Source organism: Mytilus galloprovincialis, chromosome 10 (assembly GCF_965363235.1).
Source record: "Mytilus galloprovincialis chromosome 10, xbMytGall1.hap1.1, whole genome shotgun sequence".
Classification (NCBI taxonomy): domain Eukaryota; kingdom Metazoa; phylum Mollusca; class Bivalvia; order Mytilida; family Mytilidae; genus Mytilus; species Mytilus galloprovincialis.
This window is the reverse complement of record NC_134847.1, coordinates 30142365-30159385: the sequence shown is the minus strand read 5'-3', so window position 1 is coordinate 30159385 and position 17021 is coordinate 30142365. Positions and strand designations below refer to the sequence as shown.

Here is a 17021-nt window from a genome sequence, read left to right as displayed (position 1 = left end):
AAGGTCGATCAAGAAATTAATTAGCGTTGAATGAATACCCGTTATAAATTATTTTTTTTCTTATTTTAGAGTCAATCCGAGTTACATTCAACAGTCACAAAAGTTCATTCCGTAAGCAATGAAACGTGTGTTCAGAATGAAATTCCTTTAAAGCGATCAACGTATGTTTTTAAAAGAAACATGAAGGCAACACAAGAAGTAAATTTCTTCCTTTTTGGAAGTAATTGTGATCAGTTGTATACACCTAGTGCTGCTCTAACTAAATTTCAGAATTATGATAAATCAACGCAAGACTTTAAGATAATGAAATTTTCAAGAAGATATTTTGATGACATCATTGATGTATTTGAAACGCAGGAACCATATGAAGGCAAACTGAATGATCTGTTACAAATTTTAAAGCAGTTGGAGTCGGAAACATCTCAGCAGATACATTTTAATATTCCATTGCAACCTTCTGAGGTTGATGCTAAGTTAGGATCAAGTTCATCCCTTCCTGTTAATAAATGGTCAGATAAGCTGAATTCACAGTTCGCCAAAAGAAGTGAAAGAGCAGATTTAACTTCCTTTGCAGAATATAGAACTAAAACAGTGGGAAATACAGCAAAAGATCAAACAAACACTGCTATGTTAAAAGAAGCAACTCCAATAAGTCAAATCCCGCCAAAAACAGAATCGTCGGAGAATAAGCTTAGTACGAAAGAGTTACTTTTAGATTCGGACATCAGAAAATCAATTTCGAAATCAAGAAAAGTTTTACCTACACATCGAACAACTGAGCCGATGTTGACATCTAGAAGAAAAATGGTTGATGCGAAAGTAAAGAAGACTTCAAAATATAAAACTCCAAAATTTAACATCTTTACAACACTTGATGATGACAAAACTGGTATATCAACCGTTCTGAAAGACGACATCGTGAGACAGGCTATGTACGACTGGTTTAATAATGAATCGAAAATACAGTTTCAAAGACCATCTATACCTTGGCCATCAATGCATCCATTATTACCGTATAAACTAAGATACCTAGATGAAGGCCTTGTGGATACTCCTATAGTTAAAACAAATTCTTCTCCAAATGACTCAACAGATGAAAACGAATAGATGTATAACTTTTAAATTAGTTTATACAATTTTGCATTGCTTAATATACTACACAAAACGTACTGTGTATGCTCAAGTACTTAATGTTATTCTTGGCATTATGTATCATATACTTTAGCTTTGTATCGAAGGGATAAACATTGGAGAACCATCGTTCAACAGTTGCTTTCTGTTTTATAACCATTATTACTAGTAGTACAGAGCGTTTTCAACAGCATTATGTAACACTAAAATTACTCTAAGCGCGTTGAATATGTAACAATTATACACAAATTCGTACACACACAAAACTACAAATAAAACGTAAACTTTAAAAGCAAACAACATCAACACAACTATAGAAAGTTCTGACTCTTGAAATTCACCAAAGTGGTTAAAATAATGGATTAAAAGATGTATGATTGAATTAGTAAAAATCTAAATAATTATTGTCAGAAATAAATATTATAAATGTTTTTGATAAACAAAAAATAAGGAAAAAGAGGTGGGTGATACCATAGCGACTATCTAAAATCTTAAGTCGGGAGGAACTGCTATGGCAATGCCTTGGTAAAAATAATAAAAGTCACGAAAAAGACAAACAAGTCTACAAAACTCTATAATATATAGATAATTTTCCAAAATTCATCCCACCGAAACCCAAGGTTAACTTTCTGTTATATCATGTACATGTACGTGTCTTATTATAGTTTATTCATTTTGCTAGTAAAATTTAATTTGAAAGATTGAAAAAGATTTTATTAATTTTGGAACGATGCAGAAAAAGGTAAACGTTTCGTCTCTAAGTGCACCATCTGCCAAGCTATAATCAGTTATTAGATTTATTAAGTGATAAAAAAAATCCAGTTGCTGAGTTTTATTTTATTACCTATCGAAAAGTGTCAATTAAAAGAAACAAATTAACAAACATTTTTTCGATGTGTCAAATGATTGTTAAGTTAATGAATCATCTGATACATGTATATTGCAACCGCATATCCCGCATTGTAACAACGATACACTCCAATACAAAGTAGTGCGAAACAAAGCTACATGTATTAGTACGATTTCCAATAAGATCTGGCTTAACATAAAGATAAAGGAAGATGTGGTGAGAGTGACAATGAGGCAACTCTTCATCCAAATAACAATAATAAAAGTAAACCATTATAGGTCAATGTATGGCCTTTAGCACGGAGCCTATGCTCACATCGAAAAGCTATAAAGGGCCCAAAACTATTTGTGTAAAACCATTCAAACGGGAAAACCAACGGTGTAATCTATATAAAAAATGAGAAACGAGAAACACGTATAAATAACATACACAAATGACAACTGCTGTACATCAGATTCCTGACTTAGGACAGGTGCAACTATTTGCACCGGGATCAAACGTTTGAAAGGTACCAAACCTTCCCCCTTTTTCTGAAAAAATAGTATAACATCATAACATAGAAAAACACACGATAATATATCAATTGGAAAGCTTAACTCAATCAAAAAACGTATAAAAATACACTATGAACGACTAATTTGATCTGCGATACCTGAATTCAAATACGTCGTTTATAAAATATTAGGGACAAACATTCAAGGCCAACAAGCAAACAAACAAGTTCAAACAAAGCCATGGCAAGACACCAACGCGAAATATTTAACAAAAACCGGAAATATACAGGTAAATGAAAAATATCTTTGTCGTTTCAGGTATACTACTTCTTTATATACATTTTTCCAATAATTAGGAATACAAAAAAAGTTCTGTCATATAAACAGTCAGGATCCTACTTCGTCAAAATTATCTCCCCATTACGCCAGTTCATTTTCACAATCGTAGAAACGGAAGCCATTGTAGGGATGACGCGCTACCAATTTTGCTCTTGGAAACCGATAAATTTATCCATATAGCACCATTACGAACCTTATATGTCAGTTGTATTTTTAAAGACAAATGTATCAACTAGCTAATGAGCATCAGTTAATAATCTTGTCTGCATTGATTCAACTTAAAACTATTGTCTGATCGGTTGTCAGGTGGAATTTTCGAAAATTCATAAACATTTAAAAAAAATCTAAATAAATATTTCGTGGAAGGGCAGACTATATTTTTTTAGTGTATGAAGACTATAAACTCTAGTTATCACACACAAAATATTGGAATTTTTCGAAGATATACATTTTCATCATCCAACTTGAAAGACTGTCGTCAAGTACTTTCAGTAAAAAAATAGCTATTCGAACACACCTTCTCTGTTTTTGTGACTCATTTGATAGGTATTTCACTTGACCTATATATTTCATCTTTTAGTACTGTAATTTTTTTGTGTTATAACGTCAACCTGTAGCTTTAACGTAAAAAATGATAGAATTTGAAGCGAGACGATATATGAAATATTCTTGCTTTGTACGATATCAAGACAAAATACTCAACTCAAACACGCCCTAACATAAAACGGTGCACTCCATTTTCTCTTTTCGATACAATTGTTACCCATTTTTGGATTTTTTTTCTTTCAGTCACATAATGGAAGGGCAGACACGAAAATTACTGAAGTAATATGGTTTCAATCCGTGGTAATTTTTTTCTAAAAAATCGGAGGTTATGCATTTTTGTCATCCAACTTGAAAGATACCCATGTCGTCGACTTGATATCTAATTGTTCTGCTTAACTATGAACTAGATAAATTGAAAACTTATGCAAATGGTGTATTTAAAATAAAACACCCGTAATTGAGAAGAAAATTGCAATTTTGTTTGTTTCTATTAACTTTTAAAAATTTTGTCACTATAGTAAACAATACAGTAAACATTTATCGCCTTCTCTTACAAAGAGCTTCGATTCTTTTGTTCTATTTCAACCTGGTTTCCGACTGTAAATACCTAATTTAACACTAGATACATATGGGGTGAATATCAACAATAAAACTATATGAAAATAATCACATAATTGACATTCATGTCAACACCGAAGTGCTGACTACTGGGTTGTGATACCCTCAGGGACGAAACTTCCACCAGCAGTTGCATCGACCTAGTGGTGTAAATATTTATCAAAGGTACCAGGATTATAATTTAATACGCCAGACGCGCCTTTCGTCTTCAAGTTTTATCTAAAAGACGAGCAGAAAAAACACTACGCAGATTAAAAAAAAACTAAGCAAAAATATACCCCACAATAATCCTGGGTGAACCTCTGTGCTTCGAAAGGTAAAGCTGCTTTGCTCCACACGTGCAACCCTTCATATCACAAATCCGGTAAAATCAAGTTCGGTATCGATGGCGGCTGTACATTCTTTTGACGGAATGATTTCGACTTAGAAACTTGGCTAAATAATTGAAATGTCCTGTGCATGGATCTAGATTGATCATTCAAGTAGCATTTTTATGTGCAATTCCACATCGGAAATAGTATTTTGTCATTTTTATTTTTGCCTTGTGTCCTTTGTCTTTAGGTTGCTGTCTTATTGACGCAAAATGAAACTTCTCATGTTTAAACCAGCAATCGGAAGAAAATCAATACACACCTAGACTATAAAGTTAGGAAAATATTTATTGATTCATTTCGTATTGTTGTTTTCTATTGCGAGCATACCACGCATGTCAATTCTCGTCCTTCGACATATGGAGGACAAGATAACGTTTTGCAGCTTCCGATTTCTACCGGATAAACAACGCCCTCATTATCGTCTGCGTCGCCGCCAGGAACAGATTCCATATTTTCATCTACGCATATATATTCGGTTGGCGATCGACCAGCTTCACTAGCCTGTGCCACCAAATAGCCAGAAAATTCTTTGCTCCAACCACCATAGCACGTCTTTTTGCCTGGTATCATCAAAACTGATGATTTCCCGGGAGTTTTACAAACAGCGCATGGCAGGTCTTTGTTAAGTTTAGAAGTTCCAAAATCTTGATGGTTGTTTAGAACATCCATTTCCACTCCGTATATTTTCCCCGTTAGGCCATTGCCTCCATCGGCATAGTGGTTCCATTCTGGGTCATTTGGAAGGCATAACATATTGGCACCAGATCCACCAAGTGAGTAGTGCTTACCAGCGACAGCTCCTTAAAATGAATTTATCTTTATGAATATTTAAAAATGACTCGGTACGTGTTATACCTTTAATTTAATTTTTATTTAAGGGGGATTATTATATTACTCTGACTGTTTTGCCTTAACTTGAATGCTTGTAAACATAAAAAGTACTATGCAAATCTAGGTCAATATCGGTATGTTAATGACGTTGAATTACAAAATAATTGATATTTCTCCGCTTAAGTATTCTCCGTTTTCGTAAAAAGTAAAATCACAAAAATACTGAACTCCGAGGAAAATTCAAAACGGAAAGTCCCTGACCAAATGGCAAAATCATATGATAAAACACATCAAACTAATGGACAACAACTATCCTATTCATGAATTGGTACAGGCATTTTCAAATGTAGAAAATGGTTTATTAAACCTGGTTTTATAGCTCTAAACCTCTCACTTGTATGACAGTCACATCAAATTCCATTATATTTACATCGATGCGTGAACACAACAGACATAATAGGTAAAAGAGTCAAAATATGGGTACAGAAGTCATCACTGTGTCACAATCTCAAAACAAACCAATATTTAACAGAAAACACAAAAAGCATCTATCAAATTTAAAAACCACATGCATTTTAATTTGCTTCGTATGTTCGACGTCATAAAACATGTAAAATGTAAACGTCACATATGAAGAAATATAAAATAATTTTGCCGTTTTTTAACTGCATCCTCCTCTTAATTTATCAAGATCTGGATCGGGGTCCTTCATTTCAGTGTTCTTTAATTTTTAATGTCATTTTTCTCTATTCTTTAAAATTGATGGCCCCATTTTTCTCTTTTTTGTGTACTCTGACTTTTTCTGTAGACTTGACCAATTATTCTTTTTGTTTACCCTTATTTTCTCAATTCTTTTCTTTGCCCATTTTTCTGTAGACTTAGCCCTTTATTCTCTGTTCCCTTCTTTGCCCTGATTTTATCTATGTTTTTATTTTTGACCCATTATTCCCTAGCCCTTGTTGTTTGCCCTGTTTTTCTCTATTCTTTATATTTTGGCCCATTTTTTCTGTATATTTGGTCAATTATTCTCTAATGTGTACACCCTGTCCCGTCCGTCATTTTTCACTATACTTTAACATACATGTAGTTTTGAATTATTACTGTTCTGTGCATCAAATATAATTCCTCATTTTTCATGATCCTTTTTCAGCATTGTCATTATTAGAATTTTGCATATGGAAACAACACAACTCGTGCTTTCAACCATAATTGGCTAAATTCTAATGGGTTTTTATCAAATAAAATACTGGGCAAAGTGATAAAAGATGTAGATACCTTTATAGACTAGTACGGCATCTCCTGTACAATCTGTTCTTCCCCATCTGATATAAGTTGGCCCATTAATACCTGCTGTAAAATAAATGTTGATTCAGATCTTTAAAGCGAATCCTACTTTCGGACGATTGCCATTATTTATGTTGACCTAATAGTATTTTCTGATTTTTTTGTGTGTTTGTCCATTTTGTCTAGTCTGTTAGACTCTTTTGAAGTTCAAGCAGAAACAAAAAATGTTGCGCTTATAAAATAATTATCATTTATAATTTTGCAGCACAAATCTAGTTAACTGGCAATAACAGTTCAAACTTGGACATGCGATGTTCATGTTGTTTGATATTACTTATTATTTAAAGATAATTTAACAATAGATGCATCAAATATATAAAAAAAAAGGTCATTGCTAATGAGACAACTCTACACAGGAGACCAAATGACACAGAGATTAACAATTATAGGTCACCATAAACCCTTCAACAAAGAGCAAAACTCAAAACCGCATAGTCAGCTATAAAATGCCCCAAAATCACAAAATGTAAAACAATTCGACCGGGAAAACTATCAAATTCGTTTTCCAGACTATTAGTAGCAGTAGCTATTATTACTCACATATGTTTTAATTGCTTAGCTTTAATGACACATGTGCATTACAACTACATGTATGTATACACTGCTCAGTAGTTTTGTCTCCGTTACATGTATGTTACAAGATCTATACGAAAGATCGACCTCATTATCACTGTTAAGTCCCCAATGCAATATCAATTTGGATGTTCGCTTGTCGTGTTTTGGAACTTTGGTCAGATTTTCGGAATCCTCTGGTTTTATCTATTTCAATGCCTTAAAAAATCCTGTAATTTTATCTTTTTGAATGCCTTAAAAAAATTGCCCATTGCGGAGGCGGATTTAGGCCCCCTTTTTTAAGAAAAAAATTTGGTTGCTTATATAGGGAATCACTGAAGCGTGACGAGATTAGGTCCCCTCTTAGGCAGCCAGTGGGCCTCCACTAATGAAAATTTCTGGATCCGCAACTGCATTGACCCACATTTTTCTTTTTTATAAATCTTTTACATGATGAATTTTAAGCCATCTGTAAAAGTCTTATAAAATCTTTGTTATTTTTAATAGTTTATCATTAAATTAGATGTATTTTTCATTATAATACATGTACATGTACGTGATTACAACAATGTAATTTCTGATTGGCTACTCTGTAATCTCGCGTTAATCCTTAAGCAACTTCATTACACAACAACATTTATCATTTATGATGACACGAGGTCCCACAATAAAGTGCACAGGTAAATTAAATAAAAGCTTGAAAAAAAAAAGTGTTTTCATGATCATAGCTGAAAAATGTAATTATAAGTATTGAATGCTTCTTTTTGTAACTTCATAGGTTTGTAAAAGCGTTGACCGCGCTTCATACAAATTTTAATGTAATTCGGTCAACGCTTTTACTCCCCAATGAAGTTACAAAAAGAAGCATTCAATTCTTAATTGATAACTTAAAACTGTCAATAATAAAGCTATGAAAAATCAAGAGAGAACGTTTTCCAGCCAAAATTTCAATGGCTAATATCTCGAAAACAAGCACATAGACCTACAACAGGTATATATTATTTTATTTTTTGCTTTTTTAGTTCCTCTATTAATCCCCTATCAATATGTACTAGTGTTTTGAAAAGCTTGTTATTTTGAAACTGAGTAGCGAACTTTCTTACGTTAATCATATTGTTAATACCCTAGTCCCACTAGGCCACGATCGCACTACGATCTGTGAAAAAAATGCAAATTTTGATGATCGTAGTGCGATCGTGTAGATCGCAGTAAGGTCGTATCACGGTCGTGGTGAGGTCTTCAAGATCGTGAAGAGCGTGGCCAACTTTGAACATGTTCAAAACAATCGTGGTGCGGTCGTGGCGAAATCAGGTCGTAGTAGAAGCGTAGTGAGAGCGCACTAAGATCGTAGTAAGATCGGCAAGGTCGCTGTACAATCGTAGCGAGAGCGTAGCGAAAGCGTGATTCTATTCGGAGAGACTGCGCTACGATCGCACAGCGACGTTATCACGACCTCACTACGACCATCACGTTCTCACTGCGACCCAACTACGCTTCCACTACGACTATACTACGCTGTTCACGACCATAGTACGAGTCTATCACGCCCTTGCCGTCCTCATCACGCTCTTCTTACGACCTGACTACGTTCACACTACGACCATCATTCTCATTGTCATTTTCACATAAAATATATAAAAAAGCTCCCTAGATTTTGTTTGTTTGAATGTAATTATCCATTTGCTCTAACGGCTCAACCGTGCTTCTTGTTTTTATATAGATTAGACCGTTGGTTTTCCCGTTTAAATGGTTTAACACTAGTAATATTTTGGGTCCTTTATAACGTGCTGATTGATGTGAGCCAAGGCTCCGTGTTGAAGGCCGTACCTTGGCCTATAACGGTTTACTTTTATAAATCGTTACTTGGATGGAGAGTTGTCTCATTGGCACTCATACCACATCTTCCTACATATATATTGATACATCTATGTCATCTCTGCTATCGTTCACTAAAATATCGTCATTGAGCTTCATGGACCAGCAATAGGTTGTAATTTAGGTTGGATTGGTCGGTCCGACATCTCTGCTTGGTCAGGATTCGTTACTTTGCTCCCTCTGCCTCTACATCAACTCCTACCACCATGCCCACGTGTTCTGGTAGATGTTGGTGGCATGACTGTATTGTTTCCGAGAAATCTACGATTTAATCAGAAATAGAAGGAATTGAACTGTATTGATATGTAACACGATGTTGACGTTATTGCTGAGAACGTAGTAAGATCGCGCTATGAACGTAGTATAATCGTGGTAAGAACGTGTAATAATCGCAGTAAGATCGTGTTGCAATCGGATAACTCGTGGTATGGTCGTAGTGAGAACGTGAAGAGCGTAGAAAGATCTTGATAAGCGTTGTGAGGTCGCAGAATAAGCGCGTTGAGAACGTGGTATAATCGTAGCGGGATCTTTGTAGAAGCGTAGAGAGGACGTAGTAGCATCGTGAAAGCAACGAAAATTTACATTTTCATGCCGCTCATACCGCGACCTCACCACGATCGAAATTTATTTTAGATCGCGGTGAGCGTGGTGCGATCGAGCAATCTATGTATTTTTTGCCAACATAATGAGGACACGAACGTCCATGGAAACAAGATAGATTTAAATATACATGGTACGGCCAGTCGCTAGCAATTTTTGCTATTTCAACTACTAACATTTACCTTGGGATTGCAATAGCGAAACTTCCGAGGATAAGCTTGCCACCTGAAAAAAGAGTATAATTATTATATGAAATAAATGATTTTACCAGAAAAGTATTGAGTATCTCGGCTATGAAATAAAAGAATAGAGATTAATGCTTTCCATGGAGAAGTTGAGCGTGGTTTCTTTATACCAAATCGTTAGTTTTCTATTCATAAATTCATTTTTTTTCATTTTGTATTGTGGTCAGACATGAATTTACTTTTTTTTAAATTATTAATCGAGCAAACTTAGTTCGATTTACTTTGATAGTTTGTCAAAGAGACAGCAACCCGACCACAGAGTAAAAAAAAAAATCAAAAAAAATCAAACGTGACCAATGTATCGATCTTCAACACAGCGCAAAAATCCTGTATCCAGAGGCCAGCTTAGCTACTAGTTATATAGAAACCAGATGCATTATACTCACGATTAACCATATACATTTTCGCTCTTTCATAGTATACTAAATCAACCTCCCAATTTTTAATTTATCATCGTGGCTAACAGCCACGGTGGTCGCGTGTTATCGTGTTTGCATTGTGTGCGGTTGGTCTAGTGTTCGAATCGTGGTAGGGATTTTAAAGACTTTAAAGTTTGTATCGGCAGCTTCTCCGCTAAGTATGCGGCATTATGTAAATGGTGAGAGCAAAGACCATTCAACATGTTCTCGTTTCGAAAATATATATACATATATTTATTTGACGCTGGACTTCGTGTGTAAACACTTGCGGATCTATGAATGTTCATAAATCGGGGCCAACGGACGGCTTAAGAGGGGGCCCGCTCAAGTCATGCTCCAGTGATTCCATATAAAATCAACCAATTTTTTTTCTGAAAAAAGGGGAGCCCCTCCCTCTCCGTAAAGCTGCCTCTTTATTCATTCTTACTCAAATTCATCTATACATCTAGTAAAAGCAAAAACAATGTGCATTCTTTAAAATCCTTGTATTAATAAAAGTAGTTCAATACATATACCTGCGTGTCTTTTTCAGCAAGCTTGGCTTTTAGATTCTGTATCTCCACTTCAAATTGGTGCATCCTGGATTCAACTGCTAACTGTTCGGCTATGAGTCGCTTAGTCTGTGAACAGCTACACGACAACAGAGTAGATATGAAAAATGTAGCAATTGCTATATTTCTAAATCGAACCATAATTTTGTTGTATTCGGTAATCTGTGTCACTAGTAATCATAGACACGTATGTCACAACATACATGTAGGTCTCCAATTGGCAAATAGATATGTGCAGTGTCGCAGATAAGATTTTCATATCAAAGATTGCACAGGAATTCACACAGTTGTATCAATTTTAAGATCAGGTGAATGTCAATGAATTCCTTTAAAATATATCCACTTTTTTTTGTATAAGTAAATATGATTTTTGACTGGATGTTTTGTCTCTATAGCATTTTACGAACGTTTGAAAGATTTTTTTTTTGTTTAAAAATTCACAGGGACACTATCGGTATTTAGTATAATAACTGACGAAATTGCAATGTTGAAACTTCATAGTTACATTGAAGAAATAGGCATGTTTTAAGTATATATTTTTTATTTTATATAAAATAGGAGAACACACGACGTGTATATTGAATACAACAAAAAAATGTATACAAAAACAGTAGAAATAAATCGTAAACCTTCTTCAATTGATCTATGCCTAAAGTAATTATGGTGAACTCTCGTACCTTATCATTAGGCACATTGACAATTACATTCGGGACATTTGTTTCAGAGAAACGGATATTAGACTCGGAACAAGAGTTAAGACATGTTGAGCAAAATAAATCCGTTCTGTCGACAGACGACAAACTTCATTAAAAGTGCAAACTGCATCAAAAGCGAATTGAAAGCGAAAAAGAGTAGTGCCAACTGACCAGAAGGAAATCAAATATTTTCTGAATTAGACCTAGGATTCCTTCTCGAATTTTCGTAGGAAAATATAGAGGATGAAGTATATATAAAATATATTACCAATATTATAACCGTTGTGGGTAGATAACTTGGAATAGTAGATAGCAAAATCAAGTTATTTATAGTACAAAATTCTACATGTTCGTTTCATACAGGAAATCGTGAAAATAATTGAAATTATTAGAAACCAAATATAAACGGATTTTTTGAAAAATGGGGGAGGGCAAACATCAAATTGTAATGTCTGTCACTTCAGTATAATACATATGGGATAATATACACAATATATTAAAAAAGGAGGTATTAATTAATTATATATACATGTATCCAATTTTATTATGCTTTTAGTCATTTAAGTCTTTTATTTTTATTTGTCCACTTTTGCAATGTTTTGATCAAAATGGCAGTCATACCACATCTTCCTATATCCATAGCTGAATCATAGCTAAATATAATGGATATCCAAGTACATTTCATTTAATGTTCTGTCTCTCTAATAAATTTTTTAAAGTATACTCAGGTGAACCATATATTAATACGAGATTTAACCCCTCTACAACATGTACAAGTGTTTGACAGTACTGTACTGCCTTGCGCTAATTTATTCGTATAAACATATGTTTTATATTTAATTATTTATGTGTCCGTCAAATATTTTCAAATGATAAATTATGCGCTTGTAAACTTCTGTCACATTCATTTTCAAACATTTAGAAAACGATTGGGAAATACATAATTTTAAGATTCACACGACGATTTTATTACACCACAGTGTTAATTTGACGTGTATAACTTCATTGTACATGTAATTTCACATGATTATTTGTCACTTGGTTAAATTAAAATTCTTGTTATAAATCGTCATTGATGTATTCCTATTTTTTCTATTTATATATTTCAGGATTTTCCTGTAGCTATAAATAGCATTGATCATTTATGTAAATATTGCTATATATATACAACTGTGAGAAACGACTTTCACAATTCTTCTTAAAAATTGCCGTGTACAAAACGAAGGTAAGGCGGATATTTATTTGTTCACATAAAAGTAATAACCAGATTAGGGCGCACCTCCTCTCAGTAAAATATGGATGCATGGAACATATTAATAATTATTATTATTCATTAACATGATTATTTCGACATTTAAAGACAGTCATGACAGTGATGCCTATAAAAAGTTGCATGTAAAATTTATTAAAGAAATCTTGGGAGTACACTGTAAGGCCTCGAATGGTGCATGTCGTTCCGAACTTGCAAGACTGCCTTTGAAAAATAGGATAATGTTTTCTTGTATTAAATTCTTGGACCATTTAATCACTTCAGAAGGAAGTTTAGTTCACCAAATATATAATACTACAAAAAAAAGCAACCCATGGGTTAAAAGGTTAAATATTATTATTCAAAACTTGGGTTTATCGTATTTGTCAAATGATAACCTTAATACTAACCCCTGTTTGGTTTTATAAAACAAAGACTAATCGACCAGGGTTTTCAGGAACAACATGCAAATATTTCAGCATCTCCAAAATTAACATTTTCCCAGGGTGTTTACAAAATGAGTGAACGGGCAGGTTATGTTGATGCTTTAAAAAATAGATCAGATCGATCATCATTGTGTAAATTAAGATTTAGTGTTCATATTAACCTTGCCATAGAAAGAGGAAGATATTTAAAAGTGCCCAGAGATCAAAGAATTTGTGAAATCTGTAAAAGTGGCAAAATTGAAAATGAACAGCACATGTTGATACACTGCAGAGGTTACTCCAGTGTTAGAGAGAGTTTTGTATTAAAAATATTCAAAATTACAGTAAAAAATATAACCATGCACATTGTGCGATAAAAATAAAATAAATCTTATACTTAATAATACATCTTATACGGCACTAAAATTATCTTCCCCTTTCGTAACAAATTGTTTAAATGCAAGAAGTAATCTATTGCAATATATTTTCCTTATTATACCTTTAATATTTTATTCACATAATTATATATAATATAATTGTTTGTATTTTACTACCATGTATTGCAAATTGTTTATCCATTCGGTCATTACCATTTATTGTAAATGCGTTTGTGCCAATAAAATATTGTCTGTTAATAAATTGTCATAAACAATGATAAAACTATTTAACAAGTTCAATAACATGTGACTGTACCTAAATTTGTGGATCCGCGACTGAATTGGCTTACATGTCTGATTGTTGTTAGTGTAGTTGTATACATCATACTATAGATATATATTTTTATTTTAAAGTACAACTTGGTACATATACATGAAATACAATATATTACAATTTTAAACATAATCAGTCAATTATGAATTAACATGTATATTTATACCAACCAGCCTTTAGAGGTTTATGATGCATTGTCATTTATGTACGAAAAATTATATGAACAAATTTCAAATCCATTAATCCTTATTATATCAGAGGCTTGTATGACATACATTCAACATAGGGGTGGTTTCTCAGACTACACGTCCGTCTGGGGTTTCAGAACAACTTCGTCCATGCACCCAAATTCAAATTATGGATTTTTTTACGAAAACTCCTACCCATACATGTATTTCAATTCGTAGCTATCAAACATACCACATGTGATCATTTATATTAGTTGGTGAAAAGATCAGTAAACAGTATTAAACTTTAATTTAAAGGGCATATCTGTACAGAAAATGAACATTTATGACCAATTAATATATCGTCGTGTAACCGTGATAGTAATTTGATCATGACATTTATGTTGATACTAACTTGCTAATATGTTTGGTATGTTTTAGGATAATAAAGAAAGACATTAGTACTACACTACACCAGAACACGTATCTGAGCACACAAATAACGATGAGGTTTCATCATCAGTTCGTTACTTTGATTTTGGTCCTTGCAGTCTTCGGGGATGTTGGTAACTTTATTAATTCGGTATGGACAGGACAAGAACTGATTTCAACAAATTCTGCTCTAATATTGCCTGGGGCAGAAGCAGTATGGGGACACGTAGCTAAGGCAGTTGTCCGGGGCGTGGCAAAGAGCATGAAAAAGAAAGGGAAGAAGAATGGCGGAAGTGAACATACCAAAAACCAAAGACCAAGTACAAAAGGGAAGCACGAGAAAGGGCAGAGTAGAAAGCAAAATGATCAAAACCGAGCAAGTGGGAAGAAACAAAAAGGAGGAAAAGATGGAAGCAAAAAGAGAGGGAACAAATAAGTTGCACTCGAACGTATCTTTGATGTAAATTGTTTAAAGGTTATTAAAGCTCACAATAACATAACACACAGAGAATAGGTTATCAAGAAAACGATTCGTGTTGAACGAATGTACTATGATCAAGTGAAAGTTGAAACTTATTACAAAGCAATATCAGGACTAAAGAAGATCGTTCAAATGTTTTGAATAAAGGAAAATTTAACCAGTTTATTTTATAAATCATATTACTGTGGGTTTTCTTATAATTGAGGTCGCTGTATCTAGGTTATAAAATACAGTGTAGATTGTCCGATGATCTCACCTTCCAACAACACTCAATGTTATGTCTTTAATTTAGGCTTTATGCAATTTTTGTCTTTTAATATGAAAAGGTTCTACAAAGAAACAAAATGGCATTTGCATCAGATTTTTACCTGTTTTTCGTTTAAATTAATTTCTGTAATTAGTTATCAAAGGTACCAGGCTTATAATTTAGTACGCCAGACGCGCGTTTCGTCTACATAAGACTCATCAGTGAAGCTCATATCAAAATTTTTATAAAGTGAAACAACTCTAAACTCATGAAACTATATTTCAGAGAAAAATACTTTAAATAAAAATATAATAATCAGCAAGACAAGATTTACAAACAAGTCAACATGACAGAAATCGTCAGCCAATTCCTTATTGGATATATTGCCTTTGCTTGAAATGACAAGGTTTACCAATGTTGGAAGTATTTCCTTATTATCAAACTATATATGATCGAGACAACTTTCAAATAACAAAAAATTACCAACAAGGCCGATATTATCTACACTTTCGACTTATCATAGGTGATATGGCCCTTGGATGTTTTTTCAACCCATTTTTACAATATCATTATTAAAGATTTGAATTTGAATTAGTATTGTAGAAACTATAAATGTATTGTGCAACAACTGTTTTAGAAAAAAACACTTTCAAGTGTAAAACATACCTATTAAAATCAAATTAAGGCAATCTAACTTTCAATAGACGTCTACTAGTGTGTGTGGGAGATATAAATCGTAGTTATTTTCGTTTTAAATGTGGATTGAAATTAGATGATGACATATAATATCTTGAGGATGTGTACCACTCACTATATATGTATATGTACCAATTGTGAAGTTAAAGATTTTAGGGGCAAGTTCATGCCTCTATATTATTTAAAATATCCAAATGTTAAAAAAGTACTGGGTATGCTTAAATATTGCAATAATAATGTGCTGCCTAAGCTGTCAATCTGTATTCAAAAGGTAGAAAAGATGCTTGTCTATTTAAAATTGCAATTAACATAGATTTATTTCTGAAGATGTATAATTTGAAAATGTATACTGTATGTATTATGAAATATGTTGTGATTTATATTGTGTATAATATGCTCCTGTTACGCAGTCTTCTGCCGCTGAGTTTTCTTAAATAAACTGAACTATAAAGAATACATATAGTATCACGCTCTATGCGCGTTAATATCCCATTCCAACATACCAATATCACAATGGCAGTTAAAATTAAACCATGTCGATCCAAATATAGCAGAACTAGCTGTTTTATACGTCCCCTAATTTGATAATCTAGAAATAACTTGAATGGAATTTCAAGCAAACAGAAATCGATTTATCAATTTTCTCACATAATCTCTTTTTCAGTTTTCCATGTTCTTCAAATTATGAATACTGTGTAACACTATGTAAATATGTTTGCCTTTAAAATCTGAAATTACAATACTACAACAAAGCCATTGTCAACACACACTCCTTGAGTTGACCGGGGTACAGATATATGGAAATCTATTGGCTTGTGAATTATAATAGACACAGTATTGACGTTTAGCTTACTATCTTGCAAGGCTTTTGCTCATTGTCAAAGGCGATATTTTATCATACATATACATAGTGGTTTCTAGTGACTTTTGTTTTAATCATGTTGTTTTGATATTTTGATTTCTCACAGTTGATTATATATAGATTGAAAAACCTTATTAATACTATTTAGATTAAGAAGTATATACATGTTTGTAGTTTGTTGTTGATTATGCCCGTTTTTATCAGTATTACCAACCATTATGACACGATGGTCCGATATAGATGATCTGTAATTTGAAAAAAAATAATAATTCAAAAGCTTAGTTTTC

The 17021-nt window shown here is 33.2% G+C and overlaps 2 long non-coding RNA genes across 2 annotated transcripts; one reads left to right on the top strand and one right to left on the bottom strand.

Annotated features, from left to right (window-relative positions):
- Nucleotides 1-4619: 4619 nt before the first annotated feature.
- On the bottom strand, nucleotides 4620-11003 carry LOC143047354 (uncharacterized). The gene is made up of 4 exons (XR_012969520.1): nucleotides 10734-11003; nucleotides 9737-9779; nucleotides 6459-6533; nucleotides 4620-5152 (listed from the first exon to the last, which is right to left on the bottom strand). It is a non-coding gene; the product is annotated as an uncharacterized LOC143047354 (long non-coding RNA).
- A 340-nt stretch (nucleotides 11004-11343) lies between these two features.
- On the top strand, nucleotides 11344-16809 carry LOC143047352 (uncharacterized). Its single transcript, XR_012969518.1, has 3 exons — nucleotides 11344-11423; nucleotides 12574-12689; nucleotides 14458-16809. It is a non-coding gene; the product is annotated as an uncharacterized LOC143047352 (long non-coding RNA).
- Nucleotides 16810-17021: the final 212 nt, after the last annotated feature.